Source organism: Pseudophryne corroboree, chromosome 3, assembly GCF_028390025.1.
Source record: "Pseudophryne corroboree isolate aPseCor3 chromosome 3, aPseCor3.hap2, whole genome shotgun sequence".
NCBI classification, from domain to species: Eukaryota; Metazoa; Chordata; class Amphibia; order Anura; family Myobatrachidae; genus Pseudophryne; species Pseudophryne corroboree.
Window position 1 is genome coordinate 333,203,768 of NC_086446.1, and position 22,341 is coordinate 333,226,108.

The following is a 22,341-nucleotide window of genomic DNA, read 5'->3' on the forward strand; positions in this document are numbered from 1 at the left end:
GAATTGTCCTTGTTGTTAAACAGTACATGCACAGTTTAATAAACCCATCATTTCAGCGACAAGTGGTCCCACTGGTAAAAGCTCGCCAAGTTCTCTGAATCATAGCTAGCTCCCTGCCTCCATATTACATGACTTTTCACATTATGAGAAGAGGCAAAAGAAAGAGGACAGTGGGGGTAATTCAAATCTGATCGCTGCGGTGTGTTTTCGCACAGAGGGAGATCAGGTCCTCACTGCGCATGCGTATGCACCATAATGCACACGCATGTTGGACAACAACAACGCTCCTCGCCGTTCAGTGAGGGGATGGTGTGAAAAATCTGATCGCACGGGCGTTCGCAAGGTGATTGACAAGAAGAGGCCATTTGTGGGTGGCAACTGAGCGTTTACAGGGAGTGTCTGGAAAAACGCAGGCGTACCCAAGCATTTTCAGGGAGGGTTTCTGACGACAGCTCTGGCCCCGATCAGCCTTTTCTCATCATACTGGAGGAGTAAGTCCTGGGTTGTGCAGAGACTGCACAAAGTGGATTTTTGCAGCTCGGCATATACATGTGATCGCACACTTGCACGGCGAATTTACAATCTCCCTGGAGGTGGCGACTATCTGATCGCAGGACAGCAAAATTAGCAGCCCAGCGATCAGATCTGAATTACTCCCAGTGTCAAGAAGGTGATTAAAAATTAGAGAGGCACCCGCAATCAGGAACAACACACAGGATTTCACCTCCACTCCTATTTCAGTGTTGAACAGAAAGGACTTTAACCAAGCAAATGTATAATTACCACATTACTGGACAAACTGAAAAACTAGGGCCAAAGCCTCTGAATTTGTACCCCCTTCTCCATTTTCAGGGATTATGATAATCTTGGATTTAATGCTGGGAGGCAATAATCTGGTTTATACCACAGGATCAAGATTGGATATTTTCCCCTCCACGGAGTCTGGAGACTTATTTTGTGAAAATCTTGTGGGTTTATTTTTTTTTCCATTTTTTAATTGCATTTTTATTTACATATTTTGTGGCAGATGCCTTATTTTTGTTTTTCACAGCTCCCAGTTACACGCATGTGAGTATACCCGTGTGTCCCAGTTACACGCATGTGATCATACCTGTGTGTCTTGTTTATATTATTCATATTATTTTAAAATAAAGCAGCCCCTTAGATGTTTTAGCAGCCCCTCATGAGCCCCCACAGCAGCTCCGGATCGGGTAAATTGATTCGAGTGGTGGTTTCGGTACAGTACTAAGCAGGACTGTGCAGTGAATTTTTTGTTAATTCAGCCCCTGCCCTAGTGGAGCTTACCACTCTACAGTACAAACTAATTTCATACTACAAGTAGGACTGTGGGAGGAAGCAATGCTAACCTCTGTGCCACCAGCATGTCTCAGGCTGACAAGCCAGACAGCTTCCTGGCTGTAAGCAACCGTGAGACTCCATACTGGGCACTTATTCAGTAACTGTTCGTGCATCACAGGAGTTCCTGGCCCATCTAGTGCTGCAGTGCAATGGAAAGATGGATTTAATTTTGCAATGCAAGATCACTGAAACTTCGTTTTAACACCGCAAGGTCTTGCGATAACCCTACGCAGCCCTAATTTTTTTAACAATTATTAACATTTACAAAATAAAGTAAAAGAACCCTGTACAACAAATGTGCATCTTGGCCCTCATTCCGAGTTGTTCGCTCAGTAATTTTCTTCGCATCGCAGCGATTTTCCGCTAATTGCGCATGCGCAATGTTCGCACTGCGAATGCGCCAAGTAAATTTGCTAAGAAGTTTGGTATTTTACTCATGGCATTACGAGGTTTTTTCTTCGTTCTGGTGATCGTAGTGTGATTGACAGAAGTGGGTGTTTCTGGGCGGAAACTGGCCGTTTTATGGGTGTGTGTGAAAAAACGCAGGCGTATCAGGGAAAAACGCGGGAGTGTCTGAAGAAACGGGGGAGTGTCTGGGTGAACGCTGGGTGTGTTTGTGACGTCAAACCAGGAACGAAACTGACTGAACTGATCGCAGTGGCAGAGTAAGTCCTGAGCTACTCAGAAACTGCTAAGAAATTTCTATTCGCAATTTTGAGAATCTTTCGTTCGCAATTTTGCTAAGCTAAGATTCACTCCCAGTAGGAGGCGGCTTAGCGTGTGCAATGCTGCTAAAAGCAGCTTGCGAGCGAACAACTCGGAATGAGGGCCCTTGTAAATAATACCAAAATGTGGAACATTAATAAATAAAAATTAAGGTTGACTAATTGGAGCCATTAATTTGAGTCCTTAGCATAAAATAATTAAAAATAACCTCTCTCTAATGCTGGGTACACAGTCCGGCAGTTGCCAGAGAAAATGAAGTAGGAGATGTTGCCATGTCACATTCCACTGGATTATGAGTCTGTCTCTTCTGACTGACTTTGGCCACAACTGTGGTCTCTCCTCATTTTGTACTCAGAGTTGTATATTTATTGGAAAACTTGGAATTTCCATTACCACAATTGCGGCTACATGTTTTCACAAATCTGATTGTGATGTGGAAACTTGTTTCATATTCTGCTCTAGGATTTAGTTTAAATCTAGGATCAAATACAGCAGCACCCCTGGAATTATATGGCAGCGCCTCTGGATTTATACAGCAGATAGGCAGCACCCCTCTTCTTATACAGCAGATAGGCAATACCCCTGGACTTATAGAGCATAGGCAGAACCCCTTGATAATTACACTGCACAGCAGACAGGCAGCAGCACCCCTGAACTTAAACGGCAGTTGGGCAGCACCTCTGGACTGATAGGGCAGAGGGTCAGCACCCCTGTATAGCACCCCTAACAGCCCCTTTAGTTTTACAGCACACAGGACAGTGCCCCTTTATTTTTACAGCACTCAGGACAGTGCCACAGTGCCCCTTTATTTTTACAGCACACAGGACAGTGCCCCTTTTTTTTTACAGTACTCAGGACAGCGCCACAGTGCCCCTTATTTTTACAGCACACAGGACAGCGCCCCTAACAGCACAGAACAGCACCCCTGTACAGCACCCCTAACAGCTCAGAACAGTGCTCCTAGCAGCACAGGACAGCATGGTCAGCACCCCTGTACAGCACCCCTGTACAGCACCCCTGTACAGCACCCCTAGAAAAACAGGACAGCACCCCTAACAGCTCAGGACAGCACCCCTGTACAGCACCCCTAATAGCACAGAACAGCACCCAAGGACAACACCCCTGTACTTCACAGAGCAGCACAGGACAGCAGCACCCCTATACAGCACCGCTTACTGCACAGGACAGCACCCCTAACAGCATAGGACAGCACCCCTGTACAGTACCCTTGTACAGCACCCCTAACAGCACAGGACAGCACCCCTGTACAGCACAGGACAGCAGCACCCCTGTACAGCACCCCTAACAGCACAGGACAGCACCCCAGGACAGCACCCCTGTACAGCACCCCTTGCAGCACAGGACAGCACCCCTGTACAGCACCCCTAACAGCATGGGACACCCCAGAACAGCACCCCAGGACAGCAACTCTGTACAGCACCCCTAACAACTCAGGACAGCACCCCTGTAAAGGACCCCTGTACAGCACCCCTAACAGCACAGGACACCACCCCTAACAGCACAGGACAGCACCCTAGGACAACACCCCTGTACAGCACAGGGCAACTCAGAACAGCAGCACCCCTATACATCACCACTTACTGCACAGGACAGCACCCCTAACAGCACAGGACAGCACCCCTGTACAGCACCCCTGACAGCACAGGACAGCACCCCAGCACAGCACCCCTGTACAGCATAGGACAGCAGCACCCATGTACAGCACCCCTAACAGCACAGGACAGCACCCCAGGACAGAACAGGACAGCACCCCTGTACAGTACCCCAGTGACGTGTGGTGGGGTGAGGCAGAGCATTTCCTGTCATACTAACATTTGTGACACAGTTTTGACTGTATAAAGTATATGAAAAGTACAAAGAATATGTTAAAAATATCTTATTTGTATTATTCTAATCATTTTCATAGTCAAATCTCTGGAGTAAAAAGTCTATGGCAGGTGAGGCAGTGCCTCACCTGCTTATCTTTTCTGCACATCTCTGATCAAAACTCACCAAATTTCTAGGAGTTTATACTACTGCATCTTAGCATAATGCCCACATGTACCCTTGGCTCATATATTGTGTGTAAATCTGACATTGGTGCTAGCCAGTGCCTCCTGAGGAATTTACTTCACCGCACGTCCCTGCAGTACCCCTGTACAGCACCCCTTACAGCACAGTACAGCACACCTAACAGCACAGGACAGCACCCCTGTACAGCACCCCTAACAGCATGGGACACCACAGGACAGCACCCCAGACCAGCACCCCAGGACAGCAACCCTGTACAGCACCCCTAACAGCACACAAGACAGGACCCCTGAACAACACACACACAGTGACCCCACCCAACACCACCACCCACAGAGAGACAGAGGTCTGTCTCCCTCACTCTCCAATGCTGGAGTTAAGATGGTGCTGATGGGCGGCGTCTTATATATGGGATCCAAAACCCGCGAGATCCAACAGCAGGAATGACGTTTTACCTCCATCTGGGATCCGAGTCTTGTGGGAAAACCCGAGCTGGACTCTGATCCAAGCTTGGATCGTGAAGATCCGAACCCGCTCATCCCTATACAATATTTCAGCTCTTTTAGTACGCTTTCGATAGGTTAAGCAAAACTAAACCTAACAAAAAAGAGCAGTAAAAGCACTGAAACGTGGTAAAGTACACATGCAGTTGTGAGCTTTCTGTATAAGTCTGTTGCTTGTTACATGCTGCATTTATTATTATTATTAGGACAGCATCTTCAGTCGGTAATCACTATTCATGTAGGAGATCACATGATCCAGAAGATGCCTGTTTGTGTAGGAATATAACCAATGTGATCATCATACAACAGAGGTTCAACCAAACTCGTGTCACCTCCTTCCCTCTGCATCTCTCAGCCACACCATCATCTCCGCCCTGCGTCGTCTCTCAGCCACACCATCATCTCCTCCCTGCGTCGTCTCTCAGCCACACCATCATCTCCTCCCTGCGTCGTCTCTCAGCCACACCATCATCTCCCATCTGAATCTCTCGCAATACCAATCACTTTGTCTCTCATTCTCACCACTTCACTCTGTGCCTCTGAGCCTCCCACACTTCTGTCTGTGCCTCTCAGTCGCCCTCCCTTCAGTGTCTCTCAGCCTCATCAGTGGAGTTGGTGGGCCCAGCAGGAGAACATGGGCAGGTGGGCGGCCGGTCGCGTGGTATGACATCATCGGGTCACAGCGCACAGTACATTGAGGCGGAGGAGTAGTGTGGAGCAGCGGGCAGGATGCGAGTAGTAGTGCATAACAGGGAGGATAGGATGGGAGTAGTGGTGTGGAGCAGGGGGGGCAGGATGGGAGTAGTGGTGCACAGCAGGGGGGTAGGATGGGAGTAGTGGTGCATAGCAGGGGAGTAGGATGGGAGTAGTGGTGTGGAGCAGGGGGCAGGATGGGAGTAGTGGTGCATAGCATGGGGGCAGGATGGGAGTAGTGGTGCATAGTAGGGGGGCAGCATGGGATTAGTGGTGCATAGCAGGGGGGTAGGATGGGAGTAGTGGTGCATAGCAGGGGGTAGGATGGGAGTAGTGGTGTGGAGCAGGGGGGGCAGGATGGGAGTAGTAGTGCATAGCAGGGGGGTGGGATGGGAGTAGTGGTGTGGAGCAGGGGGCAGGATGGGAGTAGTGGTGCATAGCAGGGGGGTAGGATGGGAGTAGTGGTGTGGAGCAGGGGGGGGCAGGATGGGAGTAGTGGTGCATAGCAGGGGGGAAGGATGGGAGTAGTGGTGCATAACAGGGGGGTAGGATGGGAGTAGTGGTGCATAGCAGGGGGGGCAGGATGGGAGTAGTGGTGCATAGCAGAGGGGTCGGATGGGAGTAGTGGTGTATAGCAGGGGGGTAGGATGGGAGTAGTGGTGTGGAGCAGGGGGCAGGATGGGAGTAGTGGTGCATAGCAGGGGGGTAGGATGGGAGTAGTGGTGCATAGCAGGGGGGCAGGATGGGAGTAGTGGTGCATAGCAGGGGGGTAGGATGGGAGTAGTGGTGTGAAGCAGGATGGGAGTAGTGGTGCACAGCAGGGGGGTAGGATGGGAGTAGTGGTGTGGAGCAGGTGGAGCAGGATGGGAGTAATGGTGCTGAGCTGGGGGGGCAGGATGGGAGCAGTGCTGGGAAGGAGCGGACAGTTAAGCATGAATGTCACCTCATCTTTTGCTCCCGGTCCCGGCCACGATCTCTCCCTCCTATTTGCGTGTAGTTTATCATACTTCTACATCTACATGTGCTGCCTCCTATTAGCTCCCCGCCCTCCCATTCCCCAGTAATGCAGTCCGTCCAGAGGGGAGATAGGAGCAAGCCACTGCGATACCCTTTCCACTCGGTTAAACCCCCCCTCACCCCCCCCCCCCCCCCCCCCGCACACGGACTCCTCGTCTGCCTGGTGTGAGGCTCCTCTGCTCTGGCTGCCTCACACCAGGCAGACGAGGAGTCCGTGCGCCGTGCGTGGGGGTAGCCGAGTGGACTGCATTACCGGGGGATGGGAGGGCGGGGAGCTAATAGGCGGCTGCACATGTAGATGTAGAAGTGTGATAAACTACACGCTGTGTCTCATTCCCCCCCCCCTCCATCCCCTTAATTCGCGACTGGCCAATGACATCACTGTTAGTGACAGGGATGTGCTTTCATTTAGGCTGAAAGCACGCCCCCTGTCAAAGAGGCACTTATAGTAAGTGCCGCTTCTGCTGATTATTTTAATGGGCTTTCACTGCCCAAATCTTAGCCCCGCCCCCCGCTTCCGGCCATTTTACATTGATAGCAGGAGGCACTGGCAGCAGTGCCTCCGAAACACATTACAGAAAAAAATTTTTGTAAGCAAAACAATATTAAAATAATGTAAAGGCTAAAGCAGATAGTTATGACACAGAATATGTGTCATAAGCATCTTCTTTACATTATTTTAATCATTAACGACAGGGGAGGCACTGCCTCCCCTGACTGCACGTCCCTGGCACATGACTATGGTGTATTTTCTACAGTGCATTGCTGTTATTAATATGTTATCATCATGCATGCACTAGCAGCATTTACTATATATATATATATATATATATATATATATATATAGTACCAGTCAAAAGTTTGGACACACCTTCTCATTCAATGGTTTTTATTTATTTTAATAATTTTCTACATTGTAGATTAATACTGAAGACATCAAAACTATGAAAGAACACATCTGGAATTAGTTTGTAAACAAAAAAGTGTTAAACAAATCAAAATATGTTTTATGTTTTAGATTCCTCAAAGTAGCCGCCTTTTGCTTTGATAACCGCTTTGCACACTCTTGGCATTCCTCAATCAGCTTCATGAGGTAGTCTCCTGGAATGCTTTTGAATTAACAGGTGTGCCTTGTCAAGAGTCAATCTGTGGAATTACTTGCCTTATTAATGTGTTTGAGACCATCAGTTGTGTTGTGCAGAGGTAGGGTTAGTACACAGTGAACACCCCTATTTGACTACTGTTGTAATCCATATTATGGCATGAACCAGTCAACTCAGCAAAGAGAAACGACAGTCCATCATTACTTTAAGACATGAAGCTCAGTCAATATGGAAAATTTCAAGAACTTTGAATGTATCCTCAAGTGCAGTTGCAAAAACCATCAAACTCTATGATGAAACTGGCTCTCATTAAGACCACCCAAGGAAATGAAGACCAAGAGTAACCTCTGCTGCAGAGGATAAGTTTATTAGAGTTACCAGCCTCAGAAACCGCTACTTAACAGCACCTCAGATTAGAGCCCACAAAAATTCATGACAGCGTTCAAGTACCAGACAAATCTCAACATCAACTGTTCAGAGGAGACTGTGTGAATCAGGCCTTCATGGTCAAATTGCTGCAGAGAAGCCACTACTGAGGATGAACAACAAGAAGAAGAGAATTGTTTGGGCCAAGAAACACAAGGAATGGACATTAGACCAGTGGAAATCTGTACTTTGGTCTGATGAGTCCAAATTTGAGATTTTTTGTTCCAACCGCCGTGTCTTAGTGAGATGCAGAGAAGGTGAGCGGATGTTTCTGCATGTGTGGTTCCCACTATGAAGCATGGAGGAGGAGGAGGCGGAAGAGGAGTGATGGTGTGGGGGTATTTTGCTGGTGACACTTTTGGTGATTTATTCAAAATTCAAGGCACACTTAACCAGCATGGCTACCACAGCATTGTGCAGTGCCATGCCATCCCATCTGGTTTCCGCTTACTGGGACCATAATTTGTTTTTCAACAAGACAATGACCCCAAACACACCTCCAGGCTATGTAAGGGCTACTTGACCTAGAAGGAAAGTGATGGAGTGCTGCGTCAGATGACCTGGCCTCCACAATCACCGACCTAAACCCAATTTAGATGGTTTGGGATGAGTTGGACCACAGAGTGAAGGAAAAGCAGCCAACAAGTGCTCAGCACCTCTGGGAACTCCTTCAAGACTGTTGGAAAACCATTCCAGGAAAAATCCTCATGAAGCTGATTGAGAGAATGCCAAGAGTATGCAAAGCTGTCATCAAAGCAAAAGGGGGCTACTTTGAGGAATCTAAAATATAAAACATATTTTGATTTGCTTAACACTTTTTTGTTTACAACATAATTCCATATGTGTCCTTTCATAGCTTTGATGACTTCAGTATTAATCTACAATATAGAAAAAAATTAAAATAAATAAAAACCATTGAATGAGAAGGTGTGTCCAAACTTTTGACTGGTACTATATATATATATATATACATACATACATACATACATATATATATATATATATATATATATATATCAATGTGCCCGGCCCATGCACTATCTAATGGTTAGGCAAACAAATGTGGTGGCTGGCCACACCCCCTCTGGAGACTGGCCACACCCCTAAACATGGGCCCCTATCTCTATTTGACTGTGGCGACTGTGGACCTAAGATACCGCCTCCACACTTTCACCTGAGGGGATGCTTCTCCCCTTCCTATGGATACAGCATTCCCTTTGAGACCATGCCCTTGTTGTGACACCATGCCCAGTTTTCCAGGAGAGTGTGCGTGTAGGCACGTGCAAATAACATTCCACCCTGTCATTGGAGCTGGTCCGGCTGAGCACAGTCACTACGTAGAGCAGACATGCAAAAGGTCTATGTCCATATACTCAGATGCAGCATCTATCCGCTGGCCATAACATTAATGTAAGTCCATCTGCACACATTTAGAATAGATACATTGCATTGTGCAAGCTTTGTTTTGTTAATGTCCCCACAGTGCTCATCCTGTGACACAATGTCCTTGTGAACCTTTACCGCAATGTGGGGACCCTGCATAATATTTGACAGGAGCCTCTAAACTACTGTAGTTCTACTTTTTTCAGTCACTGGACTTGACACTCTGCCATTGTAATACTTTAACAATCTATCATTCTTCCAGTCTACATTATGACGTACTTTGCTTTTAAAATTCATCATTTGCTTTATTTGGCATAGATACTCATTTACCGCATCAAATAAACTATCCTGAGACTGTAGGTCAATAGGGTCATACTCCACCTGGAGTTCTTGGTGGCTGAGTTGTGTGTTCTTAAGCCATGGTTGCACTCAAGCCTTGGAAACCATTCTTCCTGCATCAATAAATGCCTTATGCCTTACTCCCTAGTGGCCATGCATGCTGATTGAGACATTGCTGCCGTAGCTTTTAACTGGAATGCCAACTCCAACATGTGAGAAGAAGAGGGGGAAAGATTCATTAACGTGGAAGGGCTGTGATCCCACCAGAAACAGACCTTGTGTGTTTCCTGGAATTTACTTGACTAATTGTTATTGATGTATGATGACGCTGAAATTTTGACTTTTACAACGCACAATGTTAGTGGTATAACAATATCCTAAATATGCAACACATAAATGTACATATATTCTTAAAGAAAAACACATATGTTTTAAAGAATTTGTTGAGACCAGTATTCTCATAATGGGTCTTCGCTAGACGTAGACATATATGTACTCTGGGGGTAATTCAGACTTGATCGCTGGGCAGCGATTTTTTCAAGCCCTGTGATCAGATAGTCACCGCCCACTGGGGTAGTATATTTTAGTTGTGCAAGTGTGCGAATGCATGTGTAGCAGAGCTGCACAAACTGATTTTGTGCAGTCTCTGCGCAGCCCAGGGCTTACTTAGTCACTGCGATCACTTCAGCCCGTCCTAGGACCGGAATTGATGTCAGGCACCTTCCCTTCCAACTCTTGGACACGCCTGCATTTTTCCAGCCACTCCCTGAAAACAGTCTGTTGCCACCAACAAATGCCCTCTTCCTGTCAGTCACCTTGCGATTATCCGTGCAATAGCTTTTTTCGCACCATCCCGTCGCTATGCATCAATCCCTGTTGCTGTGTTCCATCGCACCTGCACATTGCGGTGCATATGCAAGCGCAGTTCAGACCTGATCACAGGCTGTGAGAAAACGCAGCCTAGTGATCAGGTCTGAATTACCCCCTCAGTATGTATGTATAAAAATTGTATTTATGTGCTTATGTGGAGTCAGATGCCGGTAGCAAGTGCACTGTATATAATTACTTCCCACAATATTTGTGAGATAAAGTAGAGATTTGGCTTGAAACTGGTAATAGCAGGTGCTAGAGTTGCATTACCTATCTGTACATGATGTAATAATCTAATTAAGTGTCATATACACAAGAGAGATGTCACTTTTTAAATATAAGATTAATTTTAATGCAGCCAGCTGGTTTTTCCCCATTTAAACATCATTAAGAATCTTTCATATAATATAGCTGTTGGTGATTATTTAAGTATTATCAACTAAGGGGTCAATATGCAATCAGCAGCTGATAGTTCTGCTGATAGTCATCATCATCATCATCATCATCATCATCATCATCATCATCATCATTTCCCATTGATGCACCAGCCTCCAATACTCACGAGAGATATGTCTCCTAAAGGCCTATACAGGTTGAGTATCCCATATCCAAAATGCTTGGGACTAGAAGTATTTTGGATATAGGATTTTTCCGTATTTTGGAATAATTGCATACTATAATGAGATATCATGGTGATGGGACCCAAGTCTAAGCACAGAATACATTTATGTTTCATATACACCTTATACACACAGCCTGAAGGTCATTTTAGCCAATATTTTTAATAACTTTGTGCATCAAACAAAGTTTGTGTACATTCACACAATTCATTTATGTTTCATACACACCTTATACACACAGCCTGAAGGTCATTAAATACAATATTTTTAATAACTCTCTGTATTAATCAAAGTTTGTGTACATTGAGCCATCAGAAAACAAAGGTTTCACTATTTCAGTCTCACTCAAAAAATTCTGGATTTCGGAATATTCTGTACCCCCGCCACCACCTTCCCAAGACATTCAGTTTTCATTGTTTCATCATCTGCTCACTGTCTATTACAATGGAATCTTGATGGCACAGGGATATTGACCAGAACAGATTTTTTGTATTACCTGATAAAAGTTCTATATTATCTTGATATTGGGAATTAATAACTGGACAACAAGACTTGTAAGTTTTCTCAACTCGGAGCAGGACCCATGGGTAATTGGTTATTGCTGGAAGTTACCTGTAGTAATCTGAGATGCTTAATGGGGTTTCTCCTCATATAGAAGACAGAAGCAGACTAGGTTTGCTAGAAGATGTACTGACCGCAATCTGGAATGTGCACGGCACTACTGTCACTGACTGGTGTGGATAATACAAAGGAACATAGGACAGCGGAGTGCAGAGAGCACCCAGTAATAGTGCGGGTTCTGAGAGTCTCTGCTGTGATTGATGGCTGCAGAACAGGATACTGAGATCCACCTTGCAGGTGAGTGATAGATGCTGAGAGAAAATGCCACAGCTGGTAGCTAAGATACAGGAGACACTGTTGAGGCATTGAGGAGATACACAGCAGCAGGTATCAGCAGTGACTGGTGCTGTGGGTGAACACGGTAGCAGTATGGAACATTGGAAACTGTGAAGAGCGCCCAGCTATGGTAACTGACTGGTATATGCACAACAGTAGCAGTGGGTATAACACACTGGAAAATGTGGAGAGCGCCCAGCTATGGCAACCAGCACTGGGAATGTGCACAGCAGCGGCTATAACACAATGGAGACTGTGTAGAGCACCCAGCAATAGTAACTTGCACTGGGAATGTACACAACAATGGGTATAGCACGCTGGAAACTGGAAAAAGCCAGCTATGGTAACTGGCACTAGGAATATGCACAGCTGCAGGTAAAGAGCACTGGAAACTGAAGTAGCCAACACAGGATCAGACAATACTCCATGGGAGCCAGGAAGACAGGATACTAGTGAAGTTGTTCTGGCAAGGAGAAATGGTCAGGGAGAGGTTTGAACAAGGTGCTCTAACTGCTGATAGGTTGCTGATGTCATGTGCATAACCAGGGCCAGTGCTAGGGTGTTCGGCGCCCCCCTGCAAACTATACATTTGCGCCCTCCCATACTTTGCAAAGGGTCAGCGTGCACCTTTAGCGTGTGTCAGGAAAATGGGTGTAGTCTCACAAGGAAGGGGCGTGATCACATAATAGTACTCCCATTTGAATTTACGCACACAGTAGCGCAATCTTATTCACATTACACTGCACGTAGTAGTGCTGCTCATTCACATAATGCCCCCCAGTAGTAGCGTCATTATACATAATGCCCGCCAGTAGTAGCGTCCTTATCCGTAATGCCCACCACTAGTAGAGTCCTTATCCGTAATGCCCACTAGTAGTAGCGTCCTTATATGTAATGCCTGCCAGTAGTAGTTTCCTTATCCGTAATGCCCGCCAGTAATAGCGTCCTTATATGTAATGCCCTCAAGTGGTAGCATCCTTATCCATAATGCCCGTCAGTATTAGCATCCTTATTCGTAATGCCCACCAGTAGTAGTGTCCTTATCCGTAATGCCCGCAAGTAGTAGCGTCCTTATCCGTAATGCCCGCCAGTATTAGCGTCCTCATCCGAAATGCCCGCCAGTAGTAGTGCCCTTATCCGTAATGCCCGCCAGTAGTAGAGTCCTTATCCGTAATGCCCGCCAGTAGTAGCGTCCTTATACGTAATGCCCGAAAGTAGTAGCACTCTTATCCATAATGCCCGCCAGTAGTAGGGTCCTTATCCGTAATGCCCGCCAGTAATAGCGTCCTTATCCGTAATACCTGCCAGTAGTAGCATCCTTATCCGTTATTCCCGCCAGTAGTAGCGTCCTTATCCGTAATGCCCAGCAGTAGTAGCGTCCTTATCTGTGATGCCCGCCAGTAGTGGCATCCTTATCCATAATGCCCGCCAGTAGTAGCGTCCTTATCCGTAATGCCCCCCACTAGTAGCGTCCTTATAAGTAATGCCCCCCAGTAGTAGCGTCCTTATAAGTAATGACACCACACACACACACCCTGACACACCCACCCACCATACACTCCCCACACACACACATACACACCCCCACCATATACACACACATTTCTCTCTCACCCTCCACTTACCAAGTCTGGCAGGCCACCACTGTTGATGCTCCCCCTGTACAGCAGCCTGGTCCAGTGTAGCTCTGCCCCCTCCATGCCATGTAGCTCCGCCCTCATGGCAGGTAGCCCTGTCCCCTTTCCGGGACCCGCAGCCCGCACTGCACACAGCCGCTTCACAGGGAGGAGGAGGACACTACAAGCTGCTGGTGCCACTGCCTGTCATGCAGTGACAGGCACAGCAGCCAGCAGCAGCAGTAGGGAACATGCGGCAGGTGCAGCAGCGTGGATGCAGGGACGGTAGAGCGCCTCTCCTGCCTGGCGCCTACCTGCTTTCCATCCCTTCGCTGAGCAGATAGCGCCGTGCCTGTGTATAACACAGATGCAGGATTGGGCTGAAAATTAACAGCTGACTGAAACTGAGATGACGGCACCCCTGCATCATGGGTGACTGGATCCTTATTTGAATTCTGTCAGTTCTTGGTGGGTAGCATCTCAAGATAGCCTTGAAGGCAGATGTAAGAGAGGAAAGTAGCAATGCCAGGTAAGATTATGAGGACAGACAGCCTGGTGTGTGACAGTAATAGTATACTTGTCAATGAAGAGCAATAACACATTGGTCTTGGACATTGCTTCCATATAGTAGTCAGCGGAATCTTTAATATGCTTTTAAAAGAGATTGTATTTATTGCTGATGATGGAATAGCAATTATATGCTAGGGAGGGAACGGGTACTAATTACTCAGGCCTGTGTTTGCTGGAGGGGCCTGGTGAGGGCCCAGGTCCATTGTCCCCATCTTCATCCGGGAAGCAGGTCCCTCCACCGCGGTCAGCACCATCTTCCCACTAACATCTTTGGGAAGATGGCTCCGCACATTGAGAGCAAAGACACTGGGAAGATGGCACCGGCTGACCCCTGCTTCCTGGAGCAAGAAAGGTAGTAAGCAGTTGCCCTCCTCCTTGCCCCTACCCCCTTGGATTTGAATGGCACCCCCAACCCCCCTCGTGGGGCTGCTTTGTGACTCTGCAATTAATATTTTTTTTCTATATCGATTAATTTTAGGAAGCACAACCATATGCCAGTACTGGAGCCCAGCATTTCTCTCTAAGGCCCTGGTCATAATACTTAGTGCAAGACCACAAACAAGTGCGGTATAGTCAATAAAATGTAGTACTTTAAAGATCCTTATGTATTAAAGGTCCTTATGTATTATTATGTATTAGAGATCCATATGTATCCTTATGTGAAGATACTCCCCATCAGGGCCAGGCTGTAAATTCAGTACTGCCAATATTAGGAAATTCAGCTAAATACCTCGTTATTCTACCAACTCCACAGAGTTGAACATATATCAGCCTATTGTGGAATACTTGCAGCTGTTCTCACCACTGCTAAATATGTATAAGGTTAACTTAAGAAAGTGCTTCAAGAGAAAACAAATTGCTTTCTACACTACATGCATAACATCACTCTAACTATATGGCCAGTGGAAAAACGTATACAGTATGCATAAGCTGCCCTTGTAGCATATAATACTGTCCCACATACACTTACGCCTGCTACTGCCTTGGTCTACCACTGGTTGTTTCTATAAAAGTAATATATTAATTTCAACTAAATGGAGATTATGCTGTACTGTTTTAAAAATAAAAGAACTACAAATTGTAGTAAATTATTTGTCTTAGATATTATTTAAAACTGCCACTTGATAAAGACAAACAAGTCTACTATTTTATGATGTTCTGGGTATAGAGCACTGTTCTATTAGAGTCAATTGCTGAAATGTAATTATGCACAAGTCTACTATTTTATGATGTTCTGGGTATAGAGCACTGTTCTATTAGAGTCAATTGCTGAAATGTAATTATGCATTATGCAGATCCATATAGCAGAGCCATACAGCATATATGATGTCTGGTGAATGTTTCATGCTTTTTACATTTGAACCTTGCTGTAACATTCTTTTATACTCAATACACATTCTCTTTGTTTGTGTCTAGTAACACAAAACTCTCCATGGAAAATGTGATCTTACAGCATCTCAGGGAAGGTGGGGAAATTCAGGCTGGTTGCAAGTTCTGCCACCACAATCAGGCCCCACAATTTACTTTTTACAATTTTGTATAAAAACACACCCTCCTTGTTACCTCTATGAGCTGTTACAGTCCCTCATATCCCAGCAACAAATTATATTTGTTGGTAAATTTATCAACTTACTTTACAAATTCATCAATTTAGCTTGGTGGATCAAGCACAATCAAGCACAATGAATGTTCGGTTGCAGATAAAATGCCGGCTGTCAGGGACCCCGGCGTTCAGGATACAGATGACGAAATCCCAACAGCTGACAATACCAACAGCCAGAATCCTGGTGCACCGGGGCTATTCTCACTCTTGGACATCCACAACACCCTTAGAGTGGGAATAGATCCGGCGGCGAGCACAGTGAGCAAACGAGCCCGCAGCGTGGTGAGTGCAGCATGCCCGCAAGGGGACTCCTGGCGCTCAGCCCGCTGCCAGCATTCTGGCAGACGGGAAACCACTGTCGAGATATTAACAGCCGGCACCCCATCCGCTGGCAAATAGTATATATTCCTGAATGTTGCAAACATTGAAAATCAGCTTTTATACTCTGCTGCACTTACACATCATTGGTGACTTTCAAAGTGAAATTATGCTGTATTATTTCTCTTTAATATCCTTTTTGTGTCAAAGATTGAATATATTTATTAAATATTTATATATTTTATGTTGCCTTCATTTAAATAAGAAATCACGAATTCAAAAATAAAATAGTAATTTAAGATGCAGAATATATTTGTCTTCAGTTTGAACATTTTTATTAGTCTTACCCATGTTCTTAGAAAAGCAATATCTTTTCACACCTTTTATTGTGCTGGCGTTGAGGGATTTTATGTTTCTTTTAGTTAAGTTCATATGGTCTCATAGAGGTTTACTACATCTCTTGTACAAACAAGTACATTTTATGCAGGAAATGACATAGACACGTTAAAGTGTACATAAAGTTTAGGATCCCATTCAATCGGTAATGGGAATGTATTGTTTTAAGTGGCATACTTTTAGCTTTGCATTTCAAAATACAGACCTTGATTTAAGCCAAGCACAACACACATTTTGGTTTTACTGTATACTGCTTATTTGGAATAGTGCCCCAATAGGGACAAGTACCAAAAGTTAAAGATCACGCAATGTAACTAAAGTACTTTGAAGGGTACACAGACCTGCTAAGCTGGTGTGTTACATAATGTACAGTAGCTATTTGATCATTGGTGCTTTTCTGAAGCTAGTATTATGCCTAAAGAACATCATCAGCAGACATTCCCATTAATTAAAGTCATGGCCTATATTGTAGTTGTTGGGCAATCTACTAAGTATTTATTTCATTGAGCTATGACCTCCAATTTTCCATTAAGATTTTTGTTTCTGGTAACTTTGGTACTGGACTGTTTAGGATAAGTATCTCTCAAGTCAATCCAACAGGCAATGTTTTATACTAGCCAAAGTATATATTTATGAAATGCAATTTGTATGTATGTGTTCTATAATGTAAGTACAGCACAGCAAAATGTCCAAAAGGCATAAAAAAGGAGTCTAGCTATGTGAAATTTAAAGAAGTCAACAATATTTCAACTTATTTATTTAGCTAGCCCCTTATTTATACATTTCAGAGATTTTCTTCACCTGGGAAAAGGGAGATGATAAGTTTCTGACTTAAGGTGGTGAATTAAAATATATTTTTTATATACTGTATATTCACAGAGATGTTTTCACTATAGTTCAACAAATGAATAACATATCTATGTTTACTATTACTAGAACCAATCACCTGACTTTGCTGTTTTGTTTCGCTGTGCCTGATTAGAATCTAAAAGATTTCCAGATTACTAAGAAGCTAGTTATGTATTTATTAAGGGAAACCCCCAAATTACACTGGCAAGAGTATTACTTAAGTATACCAGTAATAAAACTATATAAATCTTCAGTCACTATTTCATAGAAAGACTAAAAGATGTACATAGTAATATTATATTAAAATTAGTATATTGCACTCCTTTGTCCAGGACAAGATTTGCAGGGGATCCTTTGGTCGACTGCACTTAGGTCGACACTCATTATGTCGACCGCTATTGGTCGACATGCATTAGTCAACATGGTCTCTAGGTCGACATGGCCACTAGGCCGATATGTACAAGGTCAACACGGGAAAAGGTCGACATGAGTATTTCCCAAAATTTTCTTTTTTTGACCTTTTTTATACTTTACGATCCATATAGACTAAAATTGGGAACTGTGCCGAGCGCAGTGAGGTACCTTGCCTGAAGCATGGCGAGCAACTCAAGTCATGCGGGGGGACACGGTGCACTAATTGCGGTTTTACGGTCACTTTATGGAGAAAACTACATCAATTTTTTTTACAACTCATGTCGACCTTTTTCCATGCCAACCTTGTTCATGTCGACCTAATGACCATGTTGACCTATTTCAGGCATCGACCTAGTCACTGTCAACCAATAGTGGTCAACCTAACGACTGTCGACCTAGATCACCCAGTGGAGTTCTCAAGATAATGCCTCCTGTATAAGGGTGCTTATGCTAAGTCATAAAAAAAATCACCTCTTAAAAGCTTGGCTGGATCTACTGCTAGTGAACCAATGGCATCTGCAAGAGACAACGAAAGCTACTATTCACCACAAAAACAATTATTGTCTGGCTAGCTTGGAAGAGGTTACAAACAGGAAGAGGTTACAATACCTGCCAGTCAGGATCCTTGCGGTCACTATACCAATGCTGGAATCCCAACAGGGGGTGAAATGCTGCTGCTGGAATACCGGCGAAACAGGCTATTCTACCTCTGTGGGTGTCCACAACACCAATAGAGGGAGAATATAACCTGTGGTGAGCGCAGCAAGCCTCCGAGCCCACAAGGGTCTTTTTAGCGCTCACTCTGCTGTTGGCATTCTGACGGATGGGATCTTGCTGTCGGGATGATGACAGCCGGGATCCCGTCCACTGGCAAATAGTACATATCCCGGATTAACACATACAATTTGTTTAACCATGTCCCAGCCAATGGTTCCTAAAAGTATACCTAGAAATGTGGAAAATGTCTCTTGATGTTCCAGGGTCCATGGTCTAATTTGCTTATGAAGTACAGATAAAGTTATTCAACTGGGACTTAAATCTCTAACATTGTGACACATAAAGTAAGATACTTTACAAATAAAAAGTATTATACAGTACTAAGACTAACAAAACAAATGCATTATAAGCTTCAAGACTGAGAGCACAGAAAGCTACAAACTGTACAAGGACGTATATAACCCTTCTTGCATTCTTGCGATGTTTCTCTGAGTAAGTCCCTTCAAAGTCCAAACTCAGGCTGGGTCAGTACACAGGTAATCATCCCCTAAGAATACAAATGCATGCTGGTTCTGAACATAGGAGAATCATATAAAGGTGCTATATAAATAAAGGATAATAATAAAATATCCAGGAAAATGCTCTGAAAAAAGAACTTAATCACCTAGCACTTACAATGGCTGCATCTCTAGGGCAGAACACTGGGTAATACTAAATTTGCAGAATGGACATTATCACCCGGTTTTCAGAAAATCTCCTGCCATCTGTACCCCCTCCACACCTCCAATAATGCCATTTGTTTCTCTCTCATTCTGGAATACAGAATCTTCTCTTCAAAGTACTCATCTGGACTCTGAATTTTGATTGGAGGTGTTATATTAGGAGTGGAAGTGGACACCAGATTGATTTGGGATATATGAAATATAGGGCAAATATTCTACTTTGAGTTTGACAACTACAGTTTCACTGTTACTGAAGACTGTAAATATACCACTTTAAATGGTCCAAGAAACCTATTTGTGAATTTAGGAGAGTTCAGCAGTATTCAATCTTTTGTGAACAACCATACCATGTCACCAATGGAGACAAATGAGCCGGTAAATGTTTCTGATCAACAGTGTCACATTGATATAATATAAATGCAAACACTAGATTCATATGTGCAATATACAGTGTCAGACTGGGGCATAAAGGGCCCACTAGGGAATTCAGTGATGGGGTCCCAAGCTTAAGGGGTTTGACCAGCCACTAGAGATGGCCAACCAGTAGAGAACAAGCCCCCTTTATAAAGGAGGGTGGGGGGGGCAAGGGTTTGCCAGATCACCGACTTTGATTTGTAGTAGAGCTAATCTTTGTAGTTTCCACAGAAGCAAATCAAGCACCCAAGTTCATCCATGATCCTGCTCAACTAAGTTACTGCCAGTCCAACTTTAGCAGTATAAGCCTAATAGCTCGTATTTCTAAACAATAATTTAATTCTCTCTATCGCTTTTTGAGTTTTCTGTGAAACCGGGCCCACAGCAACAGGTGGAATATAACAGTCAGAACTGAATAAGGGCAGGTTGGTCTTTAACAGCAGATATATACAAAGCAGTAACAGGTCACATACAGTTCCAGGTCTGGCAGCAAGATATCCAATATACATAGCAAAGACAGAGGAAAGTCAGCATCCAGTTCCAAAGTCTGGAAGCAAGGTATCTAAAAGGCAGGGCAAAGGCAGAGACAGGTCAAAGTATAGGTCCAAATTTTGGCAACAAGGTATCCACTATGAAATGCTAAGACAAGTAACAGGCTTTGAGTCAGGAAGCAAGTGTCTGTAGAAATATACATCCCCTAACACCTTAAATAGAGCCTAGCAGATTAAATGTTAGTGCTGGTCTTTGCCTGCTTTACTGCATAGATGCCCAAACTTCTGACTGTTGCATTCTAGTAGCCAGAAACCCCAAAGCCTCCGCACATGTGTCAAACCTCATTTTAATCAACACTGCCCACACAAAAATGAATGCCATGGGGGCGTGGCCTGGCTGTCTTGGAGAGTAGACGTGCTCTCTCCAGCTCCTGCACATCCAATCTCCCTAATTCCCCTCTCCTTACCCTGACCTGCACCAGGCTGCCCCAGACTCCCTCCTGTGACTCCCTGTCTGTGTCCGCAGCTGCTGTGGGGGACCCGCGGAGTCGGGGAGTGCTTTTAAGCACTCCTGCGGATTGCGGCCTCCCGCCAGCCTGAAGCCGGGGGCTCGAGTTTGGCGCCGGGCCGAAGCGGCGGACCGGAGCCGCGATACTGCCGAGTACCGCTGCCTCTCTCCCGTCCCGCCTGTAACCCCCCTTACGCACACCTGGAGACTGGGGGCTGTCAGGCCGGGGGACGATCCCTGGAAGCCACAATACGAGCGGCGTCCGTCTCGCTGGAGGTCGCCGGGGGCCCAGGGGCTGGCCCTGTGGCCGGAGGGACCCGAAACTGACGGCAGACGGCGGGATCCCTGAGGTATGTACCGCTCCCTACGGCCCCTGCCCCTGCCTTAAGACCCAATCCTGGGGCGCTGTGGAGGCTTCCGACGGTCCCCGGAGGTCGCGGCCTGCTCCCCGATCTTAAGCCGGGACCTCGATTTTGGCGGCGGCCCGCCCGGGAGCTCCGAGCCCGAGTCACACTCACGAAAGGCTCCCGCGGGCGCCTGATGGACCCCTCCCTCCTCCGCACATACCTGCTGGCTGCCCCGGACCCCCTGGAACCCCCAGATGCCGGGGACCCTCCCGGGAGGCTCCGGAACAACCCTGCTACACCTTGCAGCTCCCTGTGTGATACACCAGTGGTGGCCATCTTGCAGGCCTCCAGGCCCATCTCCCTCACTACCTGCAGGCTGTGACCCGCCCTGCTACAGCCCTCTGGAGGACACATTATACCTCACCTGAAGGCCGTTCCCGCCACTAACCGCAGACCTCCCTTTCCCCTGCTGTCCGGCCCCGGTGCTGCCCCGGTCACTGGCTGGCCCGTGCCCGAGGCTCATCTCCGCGGTCCCTGAACGGAGGTGGTCCTTCACGGAGCTCCGCCTCCTGCAACCTCTGTCTGTCTGACTACTCTCCAGGGCCACGTGGGCCCCCTGCTCTCCTGGGACTCGGCTGACCACACCATGATGCCTCCTTAAGGCCCTCGCCTTACCTTCCCTGGTCCTGAGCCTCGCTGCTGGAGCGCCACATCCACTTCCTACCCTGCTGTCCACCCCCTTCTTCATATGTTCACGATGACCAGAGGTGGCAAAAAGTCACAGGGGTCCGACCTCACACCATTCCTTACCAAAAAAAACACCCCGGCCAAGAGCAGGCCTGATGCTCCCGGACCCCCCCAGGGTCCCTCCGACTTGGAGGCCGAGGACGACGATCTCACGCCCCTCACCCGCAAGGACTTTCTCTCCCTCCTTAAGGAGATGCGGGATGTTAAGACCTCAGTCCAGGCTCTCCACTCCCTGAAATCCGATATTGCCGACATCGGCTCCAGAACCGATCAACTTGAACGATGAGTGGAGGAGGTGGTGTCGTTCCAGCAAACGGTCGAGACCGACTTCCATCAACTCCGCCAAGATGTTGCCAACTTGCAGGAGGAGCATGAGGACCAGGACAATAGGGCGAGGAGAAACAACCTGAGGATCCGGGGTGTCCCTGAGGAGGTCGAGGCGGCCCACCTTGACCTCTACCTCAAGCGCCTCTTTGCACACATGTCACCTGACACCCCTGAGGAACATCTGCTCCTGGATCGAGCGCATCGAGCCCTGCGACCTCGCTCTCAGGACTCCTCCCAGCCCAGGGATGTCATTCTCCGACTGCACTACTTCACTGCGAAGGAGGCTGTCATGAGGGAGGCCCGACGGCTGGGATCTGTGACTTTCCAGAACACCC

General features: G+C 46.2%; 1 long non-coding RNA gene across 1 annotated transcript in view; it reads left to right on the forward strand.

The window, feature by feature from the left end:
• LOC135057754 (uncharacterized) overlaps window positions 1–14,726 on the forward strand; it is a 63,371-nt gene extending 48,645 nt beyond the window's left edge. Inside the window, exons 2-3 of the long non-coding RNA XR_010244343.1 lie at window positions 11,726–11,928; window positions 14,632–14,726. This is a non-coding gene — a long non-coding RNA (uncharacterized LOC135057754). The remainder of the gene's footprint in view (window positions 1–11,725; window positions 11,929–14,631) is intronic.
• Window positions 14,727–22,341: the final 7,615 nt, after the last annotated feature.